General features: G+C 36.3%; 1 long non-coding RNA gene across 1 annotated transcript; it reads left to right on the forward strand.

Moving 5' to 3' along the window:
* Positions 1-704: 704 nt before the first annotated feature.
* LOC139602511 (uncharacterized) lies at positions 705-22112 on the forward strand. The gene is made up of 3 exons (XR_011683264.1): positions 705-842; positions 13381-13614; positions 21974-22112. It is a non-coding gene; the product is annotated as an uncharacterized lncRNA (long non-coding RNA).
* Positions 22113-23254: the final 1142 nt, after the last annotated feature.

The raw sequence follows: 23254 nt of genomic DNA on the forward strand, positions 1-23254 counted from the left end.
TATTTTACTTAAATAACTAAACTGTCTAAGTATAGAGTGATATAATTTAAGAAATTACTGTATATATTATTAGGTGGTTTAACTTCTATATTAGCTATCATAATGTCACTGAAAATTATTCTTTAAACCAAGATCTTTAAGAATATGTAACTTATTTTGGGGCGTTTCTTCTTCCATGGTATTATATGAAGCACACCCTATTCATGGCTGGGGAATGTGAAAATGAGAAGTACATGGCCAGAGGTACTACACAAATCCATGACACTTCCTTGCAGTCATCCACAATGGAGAAAATGAACAAATGCTGAAGTGGTTGCAGCAGGTTTGGGGGTAAGAGGACAAACAAAGGAATAATGCTGTTTCCAAATTTTGATATTTTCCTGTATAGTAATTAGTAACACCATTCTTAGGTAATCACAACCTATCAAAATCAAGTACACAATTTATTACTTTATCTTCAGCCCAAAGAAGAAAGGACAAATTTCTAATCTTAAATCTGTTTCACTGCTCTCTTCACCTGTTCAGATTCTGTTAAATAGTCTGGAAATCTTGCATAAAAAAAGCCAAGTTGCTTTTTCACCACCATAATTCAAGAACAGTATATTCTGACTCAGTTGCTGTGAAAGCATATCTCTGAGAAATGCAGAATTAAAAATGTGTTCATGTTTTCACTAGAATAAACCACACTTTGTGCTTCAGCCTTATAAGAAGAAAACCCAAGCATTTTCTTGAGGAGGTCCTGGTGCTTTTGAAACATGTGCTGATTAGTAGTGGTGTGTCACCAGCTGGAACTACTTGAACTAGAGAGCACTTTTTATTTTTCCACTCTCCTTTGGTAATTGGTAAGTATATTTTCTGCTTGTAATCAATGACTTTTATATTCTGAGTAACGTTTTTAAGTAAGAAGAAATATTATAGCAGCTAGAGAAGATATTGATTTTAAGTAGAAAGTACCCTTTTCCAAATGCCACCCTAGATGACTGGAATAAAAAGAATATCTGTGACATCACTAATATGGCCAATATACCTGTCACTTGGTAAAATAATGAACATGAGTAAATGTGGTTCATAATTTATCTTCTGTATGAACCATGGCACACAGACAAGGGTAGGATCAAAGGAGGCATCACATACAAAGACCAATCTCCTGAGCTAGTGAGTGGAAAAATCCCAACTGGATATTGCATAACAGAACAGCAGGAGTTCTGTTTTGTTTTAGGAAGAAATACAAATACAATTTTTACCATCCTGAAGGCTAGCAGGTAGTTAAGAGCCCATGGATAAATATATGCGTGGCTGTACAGTTCTAGTACATCACAGCTCATGTTACCTCAGGCTATCCACCATGGCTCTTCTGAGCACCATAATCTGTATTTCAAGTGATCCTCGTCAGGAATACATTCTTTTAGCTACTAATGGAAATACAAGATGGAGAGTAATGGGAGAAAATTTCTTGGAGCTACTGTGTCCAGCTAAGAGCCTGCTCAGGTTTTAGAGGTCAAGGGAAGAGCCAACTCTGTTCTAATTACTTTTTATTTGTCATAAGTGCTATCTGTCTGTACTATATTTTTGTTATCATCCAGAAGAGCTAAATGTAATTTTTTTTCTGTTTATAAACTTTGCTTTGTGAGACCTCTGGCAAAAGGCAGATGAATGAAAGATTTCCATATTTTTTTCCCCTGATATATGGCAAGTTTGGAAATATCTTTGCATTCTTGAGGAAAAGCTTTCTTACTTTCTAAACTGGTGGACCAGCAATTTCTAAACTAGCAATGTGAACTTGTCCAGTGACAGCCTTATTGTTCATACAAATTCCAACAATCTCAGAGCAAGTGGCTTGAAAATTATGAGAGATTTCACTCCTGGAAAATAATGAAGCTCTACACCTAGATTTTAAGCAGAGGCTTTAAGTAGGCCTTGAAATCTGCTTACCAACAAAAACCCCAAAGTGATAGCTTAGCACCCTACCATGTCCAGAGCCTGGGTGCTGCATTTTGAAGCACTTGAAACACAAAAAAAATGTCTTCCCATTTTAATCCCAAGTGTTGTACACCCCATAGGTGAATCTAGAAAGTATGAATGTAGGAACATCCTAGGAAGAGCTGGGGTGAATGCATGACACCCCCAGTTCTCTCTAAAAGATGTTTCTGTAAGATTTTTTCATTGTCATAAAAGATTTTCTTGGTAGCTCCAACCCTCTATTTAAAAATTGCTTCTGCCTAAATTTTCTAGGAGGGAGATCCATGAGAACTGGCCTGGTTTCCTTCTCTGCAGGTGGCCCTGTGCTCCTGCTGAATATTTCATGAATAATAAACAGGAAAAGAAATACACTAGGTATATACAGTGAAAGAACTACTAAATCAGCCTCTGTCTATTCAGGGGTACTTCTCTGAAAAAAATATAAAATATAAACTGCGGCTTACTGCCAGGCATTATTATAAATTTTAACCTGTGATGTGTAACCGAATTTCACAAGAAGAAATCTGTCACTGTGTCAGTGATCTCCTGAGTGAGCAGCAAAGGTGGAATTTCCAGTTAGCATTGTCTGCCCAGCTGGAACCAGATGACTGACAAGGGAAGATGGAGCATGCATGACCAATAATGTTGTTTTGTGATCTGTAAACATTAGTAAATCTCCTGTAACTACTGAGCAACTCCTCTGTTTGCTGTTCTGAGCAGCTTATGTGTGCCTGCTCCTGTGCTTGGCAAAGAGCTTTTCCTCTTAATCCCATGAACATTTCTGGTTTACTTTTATTTCTGTCCTTAATCTGGTTTCTGGGAAGCCATGACCTGCTGCAGATGAGGTGGGTATCTCATTAGTAACTCTTTTTCCTGTGAGTGGCTCTGTGCTCTAGGTAAACTACACAGGTACTGCTTACCATGGAATGTGTTTAACCTTGTTTTGAAGACTTTGTTGATCTAGAATTCACACAGTATATCAACAGAGGAAGACAGGCCCCCAAATATTTAGGAGACTGAAAATATTAAGATGTAAGGAAGTGAAATCTCCCGCCTTTCTTTTTGGGCTCTCAGTATTTGCAATGAAGGAACTCAACAGAGTAAATCTGGCTCATGACATTTCTTTGCACTTTGTTTGAAGCAGAAGGCTGGTGAGCATTTGAATATGTGACCATCTTGGATATGTAAGTTTTAGAGCAAAGCATTAATCATGTTTTATAACCTCAGTGGAAAGAAGCTTCAGTAGGCTGTGTTGAAAAACCCTCTTTTGATATTTGAAAATGGAACAGCCAAAGAAAGATTAAAAAAAAAAAAGCTACAGGCTTCATCTTGCAAGCTTTCATAAAAAGGTGAGATGAAAGAAAGCAGATGGATTTATCTTTTTGCTTAGCAGCAAAACTACGAATCATATTCATATAAACAGATCTCTCAGCCAAATATAGCTTGACAGTAATTCTATAAGATTTATCAAGTCAAGCAAAGTGATTAGGTCTGATGTCAAATAATATGAAAATAGGATATCTCATGTGATTTCAGTATTTCAGACTTGAGTCCATTAAATACAACTTTCTGATGAAAATGCTATCCTGTGTTGCAAAAATTTTCATCTTCATATATTCTTCATACTGCTGCAAAACTTATACCATTCAAATTCTCATTTTCAGTAACCTTAAATATTACTGAAATAATTTCTAGAGCACAGATAATATTGTGACTTTGAATTGTTATTTAATGGTCAAGGTGAATTTTAAGCCTCTGAGACAGTTTTCTTGGACATGAGTCCAAAAATGTCTGTTTTACACATAAAGGCTATGTATAAAATACACTGGAAATGCAGAAGCTTCAGACAAGGTGCATGGTGTAAGATATTTTATAAGATGCATCACAGTCTTGCTTTTGTCCTTTTGTAACACCCAAAAGTAGGTCTGCAATGCCATTAAAAAAAAAAGAAAAAAAATGAGGCATTTCCTGTTCAAGGCTCTCAGATATAATTCATTCTAATGAAATCTCTCTTAGCCTCTAAAATGGCAAATTTCTATTTATTGAGTTCTACAAACTGTGTGCTTAAATGGAGCTAGGTTCCCATGCTTTGTGTCATACAAGCTTCTAACCCTTGTTGCCTAAAATCCTTTGGTAGGTTTGACTTCTTTTACAGATTTCACTACACATAGAATTCAGGACTTACCTTTTCCTTAAGTCCTTTTTTTATGAGTGATTTAAAGACAGCTTGAATGAAAAGACAATAATAAACCTCTCAAAATCACATAGGTACCTAAATCCTGTTGATTTTACTGCAAGCTGGGTAGGTAAATGACTTCTGGATTTGGTTGCTTTTAGATTTTTGATGTTAGATGCCAGCACATATTAAATAAGGGATGTGTGGAAGAGTTTTATTGCTTTCTTTACTCGTGTTATCTCTCATTACTATTGTAGCATCTCTTGTACTATTTAAAGCGCAGTGTACTTTTTGGAAACATTTACATGGTTTGTGTAATGTTTGATTCAGGTGTTATATGCCTCTGAAATGATTAATTGATAGCACCAGAAGAGGAGGTCGCTGCTGAGGAGCCTGGAAGATCAGTGCACCCAGAGTGCAGTGCTAGGGAAGGTGTGCTGCAAAATCTCATTTACAAAAACATGGCAAGTGGGGACAGCTTGTGCACAAGAGGAGTACTGGGCATGCCAGGGAAAAAACTGGTACTAAAATCTATAGAAATCTACCTCAACTGTTGTATTTGAAGTGCCCAGAGCTCTCACAAACTTTTTGACAGGTGGGGTTTTGCTGATATCAAAATACCAAGTCATGTGTGTTCAGCTTGAAGCTGCTGACTGTGATTGAGCAGGAAAGAAAAGGATACCAAATCCAGCAGGCTCTTTCTAATAACACTGATCTCAGGCAATCTCTTTCCTAGTTATGCTGACTGAACAATACAAATCAAGAATTTTTATAATGAGTATGAAATCAGTGGGAGCATGAATAGAATTAGTGATGCTGGAAACATCTTCAGGGAGAGAATGATTAATTGCAGTCCTTCTCAGTGACCTCTTTCCCCATGGAAAAACTGTGTTATTGAGATTAGATTATCATGGCCTAGGAATGGTTTTCCCCTGTTTAGTGTTCCCACTGAAACCCTCCAAACCAAACTGGCCAGAGCCAAGATACAGATAGAAGCAAATTCCTCTCAGTAGGTTTCTCAGGCTCTCAGGGGGGTGGTGTTTTTGAAAGCAGGAATGTCAAGTTATGTTCCTAATCCTTAACTAGAGTTCTGAATGAACCATGTAGATATGCTTCAATTTAAATCTTACAAAATTTCCCAAAAAAGTTTCTTTCCAATGAAATCTGGTGGAAATGGGTCACCTTTGTTTTTCTGGGGCATATTATAGAATATTTACAATTAGATATTGTCTGAGAATTGGATGCTTGGCTGATACAGAGAAAAATAAGTGTGTGGGGGGGGAACTCCCTGAGAATTTGAACTTCATAGATAACAAATGTTTTAATAATGTTATGATGCAGTTATTAAAATTCTCACAGCGATGCCTTTGCCCAAATTAAGGTGCAAGTGAGACAAAATGGCAAAGCCAGTAGTGCAGATTTTTATTTAACAGAAAATTGTGCGGTAAAGAGAGGTAGAAGCAGGGAATAAGAGTACAAAGGGATTTGGTCACCACCTGTTGGATCCCACCACTTGATGCAATTTTGAGGTCTGATAGTCTGTGTTCAACCCACCAGAGGTGACATTTTAGAAAGACTAGAATTAATTCATGATGTTAATTGTTAGTGATGCCTTGAGTGAAGACAGAGCTTTTCAACCAAGACTGGGAATATCTGAACACAAATTTACCAAGCTACTCAGTGACAAAATCTTCTTGCTTTGTGGTATGTGCATAAAAGAACTTGAAAAATTAATGCTGCTTTTTTTCTTAAGTACCCTCAATAGTACTTAGAAACGTAGGAGATTTGTCACTTTCAGAAGGCTTGAAACGTAAATGAGTGACAAATGATCTTAGTAGAGTTTATAAAGGAATAATTGATGGTGCAATATGCTGAAATGAATATGTGTGTCAGGCTGCAAATGCATTCATGGAACTATCTTTTATCTTCAGGAATGTCTTTCATGGTGTTCTGAATATGGATGATGAGTACTTGGATCAATTCATTTTGTTAAAATTTAAACTGTGCTTTTGTTTTCTTTTTTTCTATTTTTTAAAAAAAAAGTGATATAATCACTAAATTAATTTCTCTTTTAAGAGATTTCTTACGAATCTCATTTTTACACATGCCATAATAATTTTCTGGAGATCAAAGACTGTGATCATTAGCTAAAAACCTCCAAGGCTTTGTGAATTCCAGATCATGCACACAGCAAATGAGGAAGTGTTGGTATTTGTTGGTGAATTCTTGGCATTACATTGGACTGGACTTGCTATTGTTCTGGACTTACATTGCTGTACATGACTCCTGAATTGTAAATTACCAATTTGATTTACTAATACCTAACAGCAGATGTCAAAGATAAACACCTGTGCTGATAGAAAATTTTACTTTGCATATTAATCTCTTAGAAGGCCACGTAGCAAAGCTGTTAATAATTTATTTTCTGCCTGCAATACAGAAAGCAGATTTTGAGTATCTGTTTTGCAGCATGGTGCCTTTGCAACGCCAGCAAGTGGTTACCTAGCTTTGCTTTTTTTCTTTTCTTTTTTTTTATTTTATGCTCATGCTATTCTTTCCAGTTGTCACAGAAGAATGTGTTTCTCTTTTTACATCCCCTGCAGTAATCTGTTAATAACAAAACCAAAAGGTAGGCCTGCCATTGGTTTACTGTTTTGTGTGAAAGTAGCTGTTGACAGGATGCACATCTGCTGCCTACAATGACATTGTTTTGGCAGTCTGACAGCTCTTTAATTCTTGTCTCCTTAAGCAGTACTGAGGTCCTCTGTGCACTACAGAAACATTTCATATCAGCCAAGTTTTGAATGCTTACAATATGGTTGTTTAACATGCCCATGGTGTCGTTTGTCAACTATTTATTTAATGTTGGGATTTTAGTTTTGATTTAATTTTTGTACTGCATAAGAGCATTTTCAGAAATCCTATGAGCAAAATCATCATTGAGAGCTTGGTTAACAGACATGTCTTGCTATATCATCAAAAATATGATCTTTCAAGCATTTCTGGTGATAGAAACCAATTAATCCAACAGAGAAAATCTGCTGGTCTAGAAATGTGTTGGTCTGTCAAGGTGGTTTTTGCTGTCCAGCTTTACTCAGAATAAATACATCTATAAATATCTATAAATATATCTATCAATGCCCTTTCTATGAATATATAAATTCATCTTCTATTTACATTTCCTAACAGAGGTTGGAAAGAAGCTAAAAATAAATAGCTGGTTTTCTTCCATTTACTTGCTTCCCTTTATAGTTCTGCTCTTTAATTTGTATCTGTTCATGAAGTTTCATAGCTCCCCAATGTTCACTTGAGAGAGATCAATATATTGATCTATGGTATTTTGTGAAGCTACCTTTTCTGCTAGGCTTTATTTTTGCTCTTTAAAAACTCTATGTTTGGCTCTCACCTTGACTTTAGGTGTGCTGAGAGGACATGGATTCAGAAGGGTGGAATGGAAGATATCTGTTAATTTCTGAGTGGATACCATGTACTTCAGTTGTCGTCTTGTTCTTGCCTAGGTGCTTTTGTGTATTAGAAGGACAAAAATTTTGACAAAATGTATGTGAAGAGGAAAATTCATCAACTCTAGTTAATGGGTCTGTTTCTCTAAGGTCACTTTTTGGTTTTCTTTGATTTATTATAACACATGCAGAAGAAAGGGCAGAGGAAACATGTAATCTAATCTAATGTGGCAAGACCCTTTTGGAAGAGAGTGAAACTGATTTATTTAGCATAAAGAAAGCCTAGCTGTGTAGAGAGGATCACGTCTAGTTTTGCTGCTACTTTGGCATCTCTGTTGAAGTACAAGGCAGCTTAAAAAATAAAAAACCTGATTTTTGTCTCAGTGGAAATCAGTATGTTGAAAGTAGATGACAATGTAATCTGCAGACTGACGGATATTTTGACTCAGTGGAGATCTTTAGAGCGGGGAAGTACAAGAACTTAAGAAGCCAGCACGTCTCCCTCCCCACATGGCATTATGGAAGAAAGGAGGATAATTTTGAAGTGGCCTACAGTGGTAATTGCATGATATATCTCAACAGATTGAGATGTCATGTTGCAGCTCTGCTGAGTTTAAACTGTCGGTATTGCAAGTGCAAGTTTTTTTGTTTTTTCTTGGAGTATGAAGAGTGTAAATGAGATGGCTAGGTGTCTAAATCACAGAAATGACTGTTTTGTATGCCACTGTTGCAGATAAAAGTCAGTACCAGCAAATAAAATAAATGACCTAAAATACAATTTGAAATCACATAACAATCTTTTTTTATCTCTACTGATGACAGTTTATTGAGAGTGCTAAAATAATAGAGTGCACCTACTTACTGAAGCATGTTTTCACAGCAATGCAATAGGGAGTGCCTTGCCTTTTTCCCTTTACTGCTGCCAGAGTTTAAAGCATTACTTGCATCCTTTACTTTGGGAAATTTAGCCCATGGAGCCGTAAGCATTTGAGGGATACCTGCAAACTCTAACCAGAGAAATGACAGCTGACAAAGGAAAGTGTCCAGCTGCAAGAATTTATCTTTTTTCTTTTATTTAAAAAAGGTCTTCCTGTGTTGCTGCTCAAAGAATTAGTTATATTCCCCTTAAATAGGATTTCTTTGATGAGATATTTCATTGTCAGGTGTGCACTAGCCAGAGAAATTAAGCTGTATTCACACTTCTGACCTTTTATCTGCTGTTTAGAAGTGCAAGTTAAATGAAAAAGTTTACGCTTCTTGCAAAGTTTTTAAAAGTTGGAGAAGTACCAAAGTGCAAATATTTTCTTTTCGATGCTTGGCATATCCATCTCTGCTAATTGATACAGTGAAGCAAATGCTTTCTAGTATCCTTTAGCGATTCAGCCCAAAGTGTTTGCTCTTTATCACTATTTTGATCCCTCCTTTCTCACATACTCTTCTTTTTAATAGTATGTTAAGACCTCACAGCCAAGAGAACTATTTGGGAGTTGTTTGACAGAATGCTCTCTATCACATTGCAAATTTATGAAGCTTAGCTATGAAAATGCATTCTGTTAAACACAAATTTTTGACATTTGTGGTTGGAAGGAAAGGTCTGTTCTAGAAAACAGACCTTCATTTTTTTTGTCTTACGTCTGCATATGGCAGCATGCCTTCTCTCAAGGAGAAGGCTCCTCATGAGGCCATGGTTTTAAATTCACATTACTTTGGTTGTTTAGCAATAGCTCTGAGTAGCTGTACCTTGAATTTGTGAGGCTGGTGTCTCTCTGTTTATTGTCTGGCACGAACATGTTTTGGTGAAGAGTATAGTTTGACTGAAACTTTCATTAAAGACTATTTCAATTTTTGCCGAGTTGGTTGCTTGGCAAAATGTCAGCATGAAATAAGAAGTTTAGGCATATAAAACAGCCCATTTTAAGCCAGTGGTGTACAGTGGGTCACATTTAGTAATGGCTTAGCTCTAATTGATTCCCTGGAAGTGCATTTAGGTTTAAGCTGGCTCATTATTTTAAGCTAAACCTGTGTTATTTGCATAGAGAGCATGGTTAGGGTTTGGGGGCATGTAACTGCTGTATCACAGTTAATGAATGCTGTAGATTCAGGTTCACTTGCCAAGATTTTTTAGTTTTTTTTCCTTTTTATAGTTCTTCCCTTAGGGAATATTTGCTAACTGTGTTGGAGCTTTAAAGCCCAACTCTTTTATTTGAAAATGCTGGGTATCCCAATAGTGTTCAGATTGTGTTTTATCAATATTTCTTTAGTTTCAGGGGATGGCTTTGGTACAGTCCCTAAAATTGAACTAGGATCTGTGTGGGAAAACACATAGAGGGACATGTTTGGGATTCAATAGCACAAGGCCTATGTTTTATGATTCTTCTCAAGTCACAAGGTGATTAAGAGCATGGTTATTCTGTGACTCTTATCAGCATTATGTAAAGATATTTAATTTAAAATAATTAGTATCATTATATAAAAAGAGAAGGATTAAGTGTTTGTATAGCTACTGTGTTATGGTTTTGGTGCTCATTCCCATTATTAATATGTAATTATCAGTTGTTTAATTTTAAATGACAATATAAGTGTCTTTGCAGCTTTAAATGAGATGTTCTTTGAAAAGTTGTAAAGTATTGCTGATACTTTCATCAGGGCCACCAAAATCATGTTAGAGATAAATCACACTGAAGGGATTTTTTGGTGGGCTTTAATAGTTTTTAAACTGGTCAGATTTTCATCAATAAATGAGTTTAGGTAACATAAAAGTTCTGTACACAGCTGTGGTGATGGGTGAGGAAATACAACTGCCTGTCACCCTGCAAGTATTCTGCTGCCTTGAGCTGGGACATTTCATGTGCTCATGTGCTGCTCTCTCTATTGAAATAAGTTCTTTTCTCTGCCTAATGGTCCTTGCCTTAAGTGAGCAGAACCAAAAAATAAAGAAACAATAATGATTTAAAGATGTTTAATAGCACTACAAAGGTCTGAGAAGCCATTGCAAGGGTGCATGCTAACCAAGCATTTATCAGAAAGAGAGGAGTGCCTATACACACTGCACAGAATTCTGGGCAATAATTGAAGTACAACTTTCATAGACTCCTAATTAATTAAGTACAAGTTTAATAGACTCCATATTAACTTGCTTGTGTGCAGTATTTATGGCTATTTGTCACTTCTGTATTTTATGTGGCTTGATAGTATTGAAGCCACATTTTGTAAGAGATGATAGGTGACATTTTATTTCTGGTAATTTCTCTTAATACTTGAATAAACTGAAAATGCAATGGGTTAGCACCAACCATTTCACTGATGTCTTTTGATTTAAGAGAGAAAATTTACCAAACATGCAGTTATGATAGTTGACAAAAAACTGAATAAAAGAGTGAGACAAGCCCTTTCCTCTGGAAATAATGGAAAAATGCCAGTGGAATTCCTGGGGCAGGATGTTACCTTGGGTATACAGGTTGTCTTTCAAAATTATGTTTTTTACAGATCTAAACTAGAAGCACAAAGCTGAAATTTTTTATTTTCTCTGTGCAAGCTATGAATTTATGCAACAGCTCATTTGTGAAAGAGTTTTGAATTAGAAGATCAATTTAAAATAATTTTAATTGTAAAATAATGTAGTGTTCTATAGACCTGAGCATGCTAGGGGGTATCTATTCTCTGTTCTGAGCTGACATTCATGTGGCAAGGAGTGTTTGGTGTCAGAGATTATTACCTTGTTTCCATATTTCAGCCAGATTTTACTTATGGCTTCTGAACACATTGGCAGTTGGGGTAGCTACCTTTGCTTCCCTTTAAAAGGTATGCAAGAAATGAACTAAAAATTATCTCCAGATAAGCTATATCTAACCAGAAAATTCCTTCTTTGTTCTCTTGTGTTCTTCCAGCCTCCACTGCCCTTCTTTCCCTTCCCAAAACCTGATGTGTATATCAAGATATCCAAAACATTTTTCTCCATGTGTCAAGGAAAAAGAGAGTAGTTATGCAAAATAGGCTAGGAACCACCAGTAGGTTTCTCCTGCCTTTCTTTTTTCTTTGTTTCCTTATGATGCAAAAAGTTGAATATTCTTTCGAGTGACTAAAAAATGATTTCATAAATAATTCTTGAAGGTACCAGTTATTATCTTAGATAAATGGCCTGATAGAGCTGAGAAAACGGTCTTGCTTTGAGACAAGGTTTATAACTAGGTGAAACTGGGAAGATCTTTGTCCTTTTTCTTTTTCTTTTTTTTTTTTTTTTTCCTCCTGAAACAGCTTCTGGGCTTTTAATGCCATGTTTGGGGGACTGGCATATACTCTAGCCCTGTTATGGTGTGTAAAGATTTTTCTCTTCCCCAAATTGTGAGAATTATTTTTGTAGGCATTTCTCATGCATGAGGAGCTTCCTTGTGAATGACTTTTGAATTAAATTACGTCCCTTTTCTGTGCTGTTTTAAAATTTCACTGTAACTGCACTTCTTATCATGTATTATGATAATGATGCTTTACACTCTTTTCATGCAACTGCTTCAGATAAGCTCCTTATAACTAAGAATCAAGGTCTTAGTGTTTATTTTTCTTTTGCAGAGTTATCAGATATAGTGTATATTTTTTTTTCAGAGAACTTAGAAGAGCAGTGTTCCCAGGACAGTCACAATTTGGAAAGTGTATAAGCTGCCAAGCTCAGGTCTAGATTGTACAGATCCATTTCTTTCTAGTTATGTCTTTGTTATTTGTCTATGGGGTTGTGGTAATTGTGTAGTGTCCTCCAAACCATCATGCAAATAAAACATTGGCGTAACTGGCATGAAAACTGAAGAGACTGAAACTTTTTCAAACTCAGCAAATAATGCTCTTTCCACAACCAAACAATGCCTACTCTTTGTGCAAGCCAGTCAACTTGCACTGGAGTTCAGAACTGGTGAAGGAAAGAACAAATTTCAACGCCATTGCAGTTGAAAGTGAAACTTCCCTGGGCCAGGGTGTCCACAGACTTGCTCAAATGCCACATTCACATTTTCTGAAACATCTCTTCGCCCAGGATTTTCTCCTGAGAAGCCTCAGAGAAAAAGGAAAACAATAATTATCTCATTTGCTTCTCCTGCGTTGTGCTCACATGTGCAATGTGTTTGGAGATTGTTTATCCAACAGGTGATTGTTTCATTGGCTTCATGTGAATTGTTTTGACTCATTGGCCAATCAGGGCCAAGCTGTGTCGAGGCTCTGGAAAGAGTCACGAGTTTTCATTATTATCTTTTTAGCATTCTGCAAGTATCCTTTGTGTATTCTTTAGTATAGTTTAGTATTCTTTAATATAATATAGTATCATAAAATAATAAATTAGCCATCTAAGAACATGGAGTCAGATTCATCATTCCTTCCTGCCATGGGGCACCCTGCAAATACAAGACTCAACGTTTACAGAACAAGTAAGAATCCTCTGTCTCTTGCAGTTTTCCTACAGAACAACTGAAAATTTCATAATGAAATATTCAATGCTCAGAAACATTAGTTAATGAGGTGAAGCCCGAAGGATATGTTTAGTTTTTGGCCCTGTTGGGTTGGTATGAATCATTCAAAATGTTGGCAACATCAACAAGTCTTGACTTTGTGAAATTTCTATTTGAAAATATTGACTGAGGGAACGAGAAGAGAAAAAGTCTAGGTGTTTTGTGGATTTTGCTTATCAGGTCCAGTGCAATCATCTATTTCCTTTTTCTCCTGTGTTCCTGTCATATGAGTTCTTAGTTCTTAGCCGGGCTCCAGAGTAAACGATGTACTTTTGATCTCTGCTTTTTGTTGCAGCTGTTCCATGCCATGTAGAGTGGGAGTTAAGCCCATAGGTGTTACAGAAACAAAACCAGATAACAAGGATGGATACTGGAGGGGGAAAGAAATAAAAACAACCTTCATATTTCACGCAGTATGCCTTGGATTTGACACATGAAAGTGAACTGCTCCCATATGCTGTAAATGAATGACTGGCAAATGGTATTTAAGAAGTAAATTGAAGAAGCTTCAGGAAATCTACACATGCTGGTAAGGAGAAAAGCAACACAAAAGCACTGAGTGTTCTTTATGCCAGATAGTTTAGTGTCTAAGCATTTAAAGGTCAAAGAGGTAAGACAAATGCTACGAAGAACGAGAACTTGTTTGTTTCAATCATGTTTGACGGTCAGAGCTCTCTAAATCCTTTATCCTACTCAAAATATATAATCTTTTGTTTTCTAGCTTAGGGAACATGTAAAATTGTGAGCTTATTGTAATTTTAATGATTTGTAGCTCATTTAGCTATAGCATAATGAAAGATGGTGTTTGAACTCTCTTATGCTCTCGGTAAGGACACGAATTTGGAGCAAAATTTGCATAATAACATTTGCTTTTGTCGATGTTCAGAGCAGTAATATAATTAAAAAGGTGAAAGGCTTAAGAGATGATGGTTCATAATGTACTTATTAAAACTCTGATTAAAGTAAAATGTCTGGGAAAAAAAGGATTAACCAGCTTTGGTGTTTCATTTTTGATTTTTCTCATTCTGTGTACAGTAGGAGATGACTCAACAGTGCTGTAAGAGGAAAAAGCACTACAAGCTACTGCTGCTTGGGCAAACCTATTCAACTGGAGTTTTTAACAGCTGTTCCCAAGCTTCATTAAGGCTCATTATAAGTTGTCATGTAGCAGAGAACTTATATTTTCGGATGATCTGTGCACAGCAGTAAAGATAAAAGTCTATCTTAAGGCTGCACTAAACAGAACAGAAGATGGTACATATTAAAAATAGATTACTGAAATTCCCTAATTAGCTAGCAAAGCCCTATAAAAGCAAAGCACAATCAGTGAGTTTTAAAGAGGGATGGGGAGGAATGACTCATCTATGGATGGACTCTCAGGCTTGAGTCTGATAAGTTTATTAATGAAAATTATTTACCAATTATCCTTTAATGAATATATGCATCCTTAACCACATGTTCATGTGTTTTTATTTCCCCAAAATCTAGCACCTAGATGATCTGTTAAGAATTGTTGTCACATCTGTCCTATCTGACAGCAGAAAGGGCAGTCTAATTTTTGATTGAAACTGTGCAAAATATCTGATTCTAAAGTGATACATTTAATGAATTTAAGGATGGAGTCTAAGCAGGGCTTCGAGTGTGAATACATCTGACTTCTGGAGAGGGCAGAGTGGGGAAGGACAGTGACAATAACATAGCTCTCCATTTTGCAGCATTACAACTGGCTTTCCATGTCTCATTTAGCCTCCTGTAAATAGCTAACAAACATTTGTCCCCTCTGTATTTTGAACGGTGGGAGATGTAGATCTTTTGAAGACAGTGAGTATGCGTTCCACAAAAAAGCTAAGAGGGGAAATGTGGCAAGATCAACAAAATTACTCCTGTTGAAGAGAAATTATGTGGGAAGGGATTCAGTAATACTCTAGTTGTTTTAACCCATCTCCCTTCCTTGATGATGCTGGTCATTTGCTAAAGTGATGATTTAATGTGAAATCCTGATTTTTTTTCCTGCATAGGCTGTCAGCAAGTGAAAGGTCAGGGGGTGAACGACACAGGGAGGGAAAGGATAAACTTCTCTCCAGTGGGTGCCCCTCATTCTGAGAGGATTGAGCAGGATCAGACAAAAACAGACCTGTAAACAGAAGTTTTGCAAATGCTTCTGCAAGTCCAGCTGGAAATCTGATCCCTCAGTGTTTTGATATTTACCCAGAGATGCACTGTTTTTTTTTTTTTTCAGTCTGTTTTTGGTGTTAAAAAAAAACTTGAGGAATATATTGCTTCATAAGAAGAATGTCTACATTTTTGTAATTAATTTATGATTAAAAAAAAACATTCTGGATAAAATTAATCTGCTGCTGATGGTCTGTGACACAGGCATCATGTAGCAAGAGCCTAAAAAGAAGTATTTCCAGTCCTGCTGTTATTCTGCCTGTAATGCAGAAATACTTAAATTCAGAGTTGGGCTCTGATGGGAATAAAAGTCTGTTAATGTTCATCTTCATAAAATAGCTCCTCCTCTTGTTGCTGTTGTTTTATTTTGAATTTTGCAGGTATTTTCTAATCTCAGTCCTCTCAGTGCCCTTAATTTGTAATGGATATTATGCAATAGGTAATTTCACTAGCTCTGTTCATTTCATTAAACTGGTATACTATCTGGTATAATAAATAGGTTTTTCTCACTAGGGAGAGATCATCTAATGGGCCAAATGATGTCTTTCAGGGCAAGCCTGAGATGCATTATAGTGCTTTCTGACAATGAAGGCTGTTAGAAACCAGAGCTACCAGTGTCAGCTTCCTTTGCATAAAAATTTGCCCCAAATTGTAATATTCCGAGGGGAAAAAGAAATCCTGAAGTACTGTTTTACTTTTGTGCAACTAAAGCTGGAGGCAAACAGGTTCCTTTCTTTTTGGGAATGATGCATGGTGGAAAGTCTCTCAATGTGAAAAATATCTGAAGCAGATGGAGGTGCTGAAACAGCTGAGCAGAGCACAGGGATGCAAGGCACAAAAGCTGAAAGTGCTCTGTGGAGAGGGCCTGAAAAGGTCTGGAGGAGAGGAGAAGAAATTTCCAGCAGGAAGATAAAAGGACATAGAGAATAAGAAACCACCAAGTCAGAGGAAGGGCAAGATATAAATACCACCAAAGAAACTTTTATCAAAGATTACATGAGATGGGGAAGGCTGGAAGGGAGAAAATAGGAGAGAAGAGACAAAGACAAAACAAATATTTTGTTGTTCTTGAAAATCTGTTCAGACAGAAGCTGCTTCATTTATAAAGAATCTTCTGCAGGCAGTTAATTAGCTTTGTCAGTCAGCTGTCCTAAACCAGATTATTGAACTGTTTCATATTTGAAATTCTTTAAACTAACGTCTTGACATTGCCAGTAGGTGTGTTAATAATCTGAAGACATGAGAAGAATTTATTAGCTTTGGTGTGCCTGTCTGGGAAATGTAGTAGAGAGTTAACTTCATATTATACAAACACAACTTGAGCTTTCTCCTGAAAGGTTCTAATTGCATTTTGAAAATGCTATTAGCTTACTTTGAGGTGGAAAATAGCAGCTTCTTGAGTGCCACGTGGCTAAAGAGAAGTATGAAAAAGGGAAAGAATTTGTATTATTATTTTCAGCTAGGAGATCCTAGCATTTTCTGACATGATCTGAGGGCAATCTTAAGCTGTTTTGATTGCTGTCTAAATGCTGAATTGGGCTGAAAATCTGTTGTTAAGGTTCATATGGATTTATCTGCTTGGCATGGTGTTTTTTCTTCTTCCCAAAGTCTTTCTTCACAATAGCCCTGTTGATTTCAACAATATGTATATTTTACAGGCATATCTGTGTGTGTGCAGCATTATTTGCAGTTTAAATGTTATTTCCCCTAATTTTCCTTTTCTCCAAACTAATCAGCATGTAATCATTATTTTTAAATTTTAGCATTCTCATCAGCATGTACATTTCTAGTAGTAAGAAAAACCTATCATGTCTCACATGAAGTGTCTATGCCATCCAAATTTAAGTTTGTTAGGTTTTTCATTATTTGGAAGTAGTGTCCCATCTCATCTTCCTTTCTGACTACTGACTTAGTCTTCTTTACAGGCTGGTCCCTGTTCCCTGTGCCTACTGCCAACTGCTTTGGCCTTTAATCTCTTTGCTTAGTCCTTTTTTTTAAAAAAAATGTTCCATTTATTAAATTTCTTGCATTTTATTCCATTCTATTAACACATTCATGTGGTTAATGTTAAAGTCTTGTCTCATCTGTCTGCTGAATCTCACTAATTCCTCTGTTCTGTGGATTTCCACATGAGAAAAGCCATTCCAAAGGGACCTTGTGGTCCAGAGGATGCAAAACACATGGAAACCCTGCTTAGATCCAGCAGCTCCTGGAGCATGCCTAGAATGGCCTCATTCTTCAGGGAATTTAACTCAAATAATGAGATTAACTCAGATCACACTGTAGCATGTACAAAGTTAATGTTTTTATGAAGACTTATAGGTTGCCCAAATTCACATTTCTCAACCTGCTGACCATGCAGTGGTCACAGCTCAGGAGTACACTGTGACCCAGATTTACTCCATTCCCATCTACCAGAATCCTCTCTTGTATTTCCAGTGAAATATTTTATCATAAACTAGCCAACTTTATAGCGTCTGATTCTTGAAGAATAACGATGTAAAACCATTATGAAGCTTTCCTTTTATGATCTCAGAGTTTGCCTGGCAGATGGTGATATTGCCTGTAGATCATTCTTCACAAAGCAAGCAGTGCACAGCTCTGCCAGCTTTATCACGCTGTACTTCACACTCAGCTCTGGCCAGCTTCCTACAGCCACTTATTAATTAATAGTCTCAGAGTCTCAGCTGTGCATCTAACATTCCAGATTTTCATCTCTCTCATCATCCATCTTACCTCTACTCACCTTGCATAAGGAATAATTAGCCTCTCATTTTCTTTTTCTCATTCCCTTTTGACAAAGCCACTTATCTTCTGTCTTTTGGGTCTGTTTTTTTTTTTTTTTTTCTTTTTCATTTTGAGAATTTTGGTAAAAATTCCTTGCCCTCCTCCCAAGTTGTTCTCTACACATATCTGTCTTGTGTCTTGCCTGCACATCTCATTAGCTTTTGGACTTTGATCAAAGGTCTGTTTAGTTCATAGTTGTCATTATAATTTTTAAAATATTACCACGTATTTCATTTTCACCTGATCAAACTTTATAATTACCAAGTATGTCAGCCTTTAACATTAGATGTTGTGCATTGAAAAACATGAAACATTTTGAATAGTTCATTTGGAGGGGAAAAATAGTAATAATAAAAATCTGTGCTGTAGAAAATGTGTCTTAGAATACATGTAAAAATAGCTGCAAGAATTACACACTGATATTTTAGGAGACTTCATTGTAAATTGAAGGTTTGTAATCATAGTGTTTGGGAAAAAGGACCACTGATTGCAACTTGGTCCAATGAATTGTCATGCAGATTTTGTTAGAAACTTCATGGAGTCTAAGATTTTATTCCCTGAGTTTTAAATTTTCAATTTCTTGTGTCACTTTGCACCTCAGTCTGAGTGATAAAGGATAATATTATTTTGCAGAAAAGGTACCCCTGAATTTCTTCCTCTGGCTAGAATTTTAAGGGAAGATTAAGATAAAATGAATGTTTAGGCTTCACTTTGCAAAGCTGCCTGGAGCTCTGATTGCCCAAGTTTAATATTAATAATTCTGAAAAGCTTGGTCTCTCTTTTCTCTCACTTTGGGGTTGCAGTAATACTGGTCACTGTTACTACTGATTTATTTTTAGTTGCACCAGTCTTCCTGCTCATTCTTCGAGCTGTGATGTTAATGTCACACACTAAAGTAATGTTCAAAATAACACCAAGTAACAAACCATTGTGTTTGTTATATACTGGATATTTTTGAAAATTGCATGGCATTGGAAAGCAAATTGAGAGTTCATGTAATTTGGTCACCTTTCAGAAAATTTACTTGCTAATAAGAAAGGAAAATGTGCTACCTATCACTTGCAGGGTCTCACAGAAGAATCTGAAGGAAAGATGGGCATCAGTTAAGAATAAATAAACAGGAAATTCCCAAACCAAAAAGAAACTAAAAAAGATGATGTTTATCTTTTTATGATCCCAAAGTGTGGGGTTTCTCTGGTATTTATTGCAGAGTTATTATTAATTTCTTTAGGGATGAATAATTATCGCTACTAAATGCTAATCCAGCAATGCATTAATTAATTGCACGTTGTTGCCTGATGTCAATTCTTTATGTGAATTAGTTTAATTTGTGTGAATTCTTGGCCTTCAACAGACAGATTGGATTTCTGACAGGAAGAACCACTTCAAAATTAATTGGGCTTTTAAAATTATTTTGATTGTATGATCCCAAGTATAGTTTATATATTATTGTAGTAGCCAGCACATAATTATTATGGTCAAAATTGGTAAGCTTTGACAATGTAGGCCAAAAAGTTCTCTATTTTCAAGTAGTAAATCCCAACAGCTGAGTAAATAAAATATGAATCTCTCTTGTGAGAACTTCATCCTGCAAGTAAGATCCAATGAATCTTAACCTGAACAGAAGAAAACAGAATGATTTGCCAATAGTGATCTACAATGATCTTAATAACCCTTTTCCAAACCCACGATACTTTGACACTTGGATTTATCATTAGCAAGCTAGTAACGTTAGCATTATATATTAAATAGATAGAGGATTTGAAAAATTGTGGGTTTTTTTTGCTTAGGTTCACAAGGTTATATCTGCATGTGCTGTCAGCCTGGGTTTTACCAGCTGTGTTACCAGAGTCCTTCATTGGCAAGGGATTAGATTTACCCTACTAATGTAGTTTCAGTTGGGGAAAAGGATTTCTTGCTTCAGGACAAGTTTCTGTCCATATTGTATTTGTAAACTGCCTTGTTATAATATTTTTGCTATAAAAAGTACCACCAAAGAATTCTTATCTTGAAACATGGAGACATTGTTCCTTTGGGTATGACTGCCAAATCTTTGCAGACCTATGGAGAGCTTAGAGGTTTGCTCTTTTCTTATCTTGGAGATAAGATTAATTCTTACCCTCAAAGCTGTGATGTTTTGGTATTTGCTTCAAAATGATGAACTTACAAAAGAGATTGGTATCTCTAATAATGAAGAAGCAAAAACTAGAGTTGATTAGCATTTCTGGGAATATTTTTAAATCTTGTTCGTACCTTATATTTTTATTCTTATTTAAATAGTTTTTCATGTGATAGAAAACATTTGCTCCAGTTCTTCAATAGGTACTTTTAGTTCATTGATTTCTTTCCCCCCCCCCTCATTACTTTAGTTGAAGGACCCAATTTTGGTTTCAGGCCTTCAGTTTGCAATTACATCTTGGACTGTTTGAGAGCTGGAGTTGTGTCTCTTCAGAGTTGTGATTAATGTACTTTGCCTATTAAACCTGGCCTCAGAAACTTTAGCTTTCTTACCCAACATGTGTGGAACTTTGAATAAGGAATGTGTTTGAAAGCAAATATGGTTTTCAGCTATTGTAAATACTATAGCATTAGTAGAGATAATCATGTCAGTTCCAGGTAATTCCTTCTGGGGGGAGAATTTGGTGAAAAAGTCTGGTGCTTTTGATGCTCTCAATCAAAGTGGAGCTCAGCTTTTTGTTTGCATCCTGTCCTGTTTTGGTACCTCCAATTTGTTTTTGTACTGTGTTAGGAAGAGTAGTTCTGAGGTCCTTCAGTGCCTGGAGAACCTGTGCCTGCATGTAAACCCTGAGGCTGCTTTCTGGGAGCCACGACTCCTCAGGTGCCTTTTGTACCCCTCTTGAGTCCATTCAATCAAAATGAATCAGGAATTTATTTACATGCAACTTCCCCTACACTTTAAACACAAACACAGCCATCTGCCTGAGAGAGTAATGCTGACGAAATTCAGTGTACTAGGACACTGAATACTGTAGTAGATCAAAATATATTCTCTGACTCAGCATGAAATTTGAAGACTGTAATTCATCATTCTGAGGACAAAACCAGCTGATGCAGGCATGTAGATGTGGGCTGGTTTTTTTTGGGTTTTTTTTTTTTTTGTTTTCTTGTTGTTGTTGTTTTGTTTTGTTTTTTTAAGATGCTTCAATACATACACTGACTGGTAACTCAGAAAACCTACATGTTTTAACTTGCACATGTTCCTTAAATAGAGTTAGGTACCAAAGGAAATACAAAGATGTTTTGGGGGCTGGCAAAATTACAGAACGGGTGAAAATTCAGAGCACTATGTATTGAAGGGCAGTTCTAATAAATTGGGGTCTAAATTTATGGATGGAATATAGTATAGGTATAGAATTTTTTAAATACACAGTTAAGGGTACAGTGCTAAATACATTAATATTAGCTACTATATATAACTTCAAACTAATGTTTAAAATGTCATCCATATATATGTATGTACATATGCTAGAAAGAAAAGTAAAAATTAAGAGTTTTTATATATAGAGAAGGAGAATACTAAGAAAGAAGAGATGGTTTATCTGTACTATATAGAAATTATTGATGTTGTTTTTATGTATGGAGAACAAAAAAACCAGAAGACACAAAGAGAAAAAATGAGCCTAGAGTTTGATAAATCACTATTTGTTTTGACATTTGATGTGAGCAATAACTGTTGGAACTTCTCAAACCCTTCAAAAATAGAAAGTGAAAGGATAAAAATTATTGATTCATAGTGAGCATAAATTATAGGTCACTTATGAACCATGCAGATCAATATTAAGTGTTGCATTACATTAATTAATTTTGTGCCTAAATTACTTAGTGACAGATTTCAGACGTGGTTCATTCTTCAGTAGGACCGAATATGCAATCTCTCTGATTCCCACATTTCAATGTTTAATTTAAAGGTTTTCTAGAGGTCTGAATTGGAGGAACTCTTTGGATGCTGAGGACATTTAAGGGAGCACAGGGATTTCCAGCAGCCTTCAGCTGAGGAAAGATCCTACTTTGGGTTGAGACATGATGCAGTCTGCAGGAGGGCACGAGGTGAGTGGCTTCACTGATGAGGCAGAGAAAGCTGGCCTGGAACCTGGGCACTGTTGTACATGTGGAGAGATCTGGAGAAGTTGTCTGGCTCAGATATGGATCCATTTTTCCTTTTGAGACCTTGAACTTCCTTGCACACCTAAACAGCTAATGGTAGAAATCAAACAAGAGTTGGGATATGAAGTCCCTGGAAAATGTTTTTGGCCATGAAGCACCCAGCAAGTCTAGTATTACTGGTGCTGAACAAAACCCTGGGGCACTTGGCTGTAATGATGTCAAAGAAGTGCCTTGTGACTCCAGCTTTAATTGCTGGAATGTAAAAGGAACTATTCTGAAATAAATCTGAGGCCAACCATGAGAAAAATACCCACTGAGTAATTTTCCCATAGGAAGGACTCTATAAAATTGCACAAATAAACTAAGAGTCATAGAATATATTATTTTTATAGAATTTAAATGCAGGCAAGTTTTTTCTTGTATTGCTCCTGAAAGAAGGACATAATAATTCTTTCTTTATTGTCCAAAAATCATAAAAGTGCTGAGGAAAGGGGAAATAGTTTTAACTTCCACAGTGTTGAGGAAAGGGGAAATCTTTTCTAATTACCACAGTGCTAGGAAAGTTGTCCATGACACATTTCTGTAGCTATGTAATAGCTTCTCATCTACATCCTGTGTGATTGGAGAACAACCTGTTTCAAACATCCAAACTCAAATATTTATGTTCAGTGTTTACAAGGCTCTCAGTTGTCTATTTCTCTTAAATCCTGATTGACTGTGTGAATATTTACTCTTCTTGCCTAGACAAAACCAAACTAGGGGCTGGTTGCTGTGCTGGCTTACATCTAGGCAAATCTCTAAGTCTTGGCTTTTAAGAAGAATTGACTTCAGGACAGTGAAGGAAATTTTGTGGTCAGTATTATCTTTGATGTTGCAGAATGAAACACTTGTCTGTGGTGTAGATGAGTTGAAAAAATAAAAGTGAGGGTAAATTAGATCTCTTTCAGTTTAAACCAGCAGGCAGAGAGGAAGTGAATTCTTGTATTAAGGTGATAATAGCTGAATGGCAGTGAAGAATCACTATGAAAAGGAGGAAATCCAGAAGTGGCCTATTAACAGTTGTGCTGAAGAGCTGGTCCTTGACC

Source organism: Agelaius tricolor, unplaced genomic scaffold (assembly GCF_023055355.1).
Source record: "Agelaius tricolor isolate 1412-34295 unplaced genomic scaffold, bAgeTri1.0.p SCAF_34, whole genome shotgun sequence".
NCBI classification, from domain to species: domain Eukaryota; kingdom Metazoa; phylum Chordata; class Aves; order Passeriformes; family Icteridae; genus Agelaius; species Agelaius tricolor.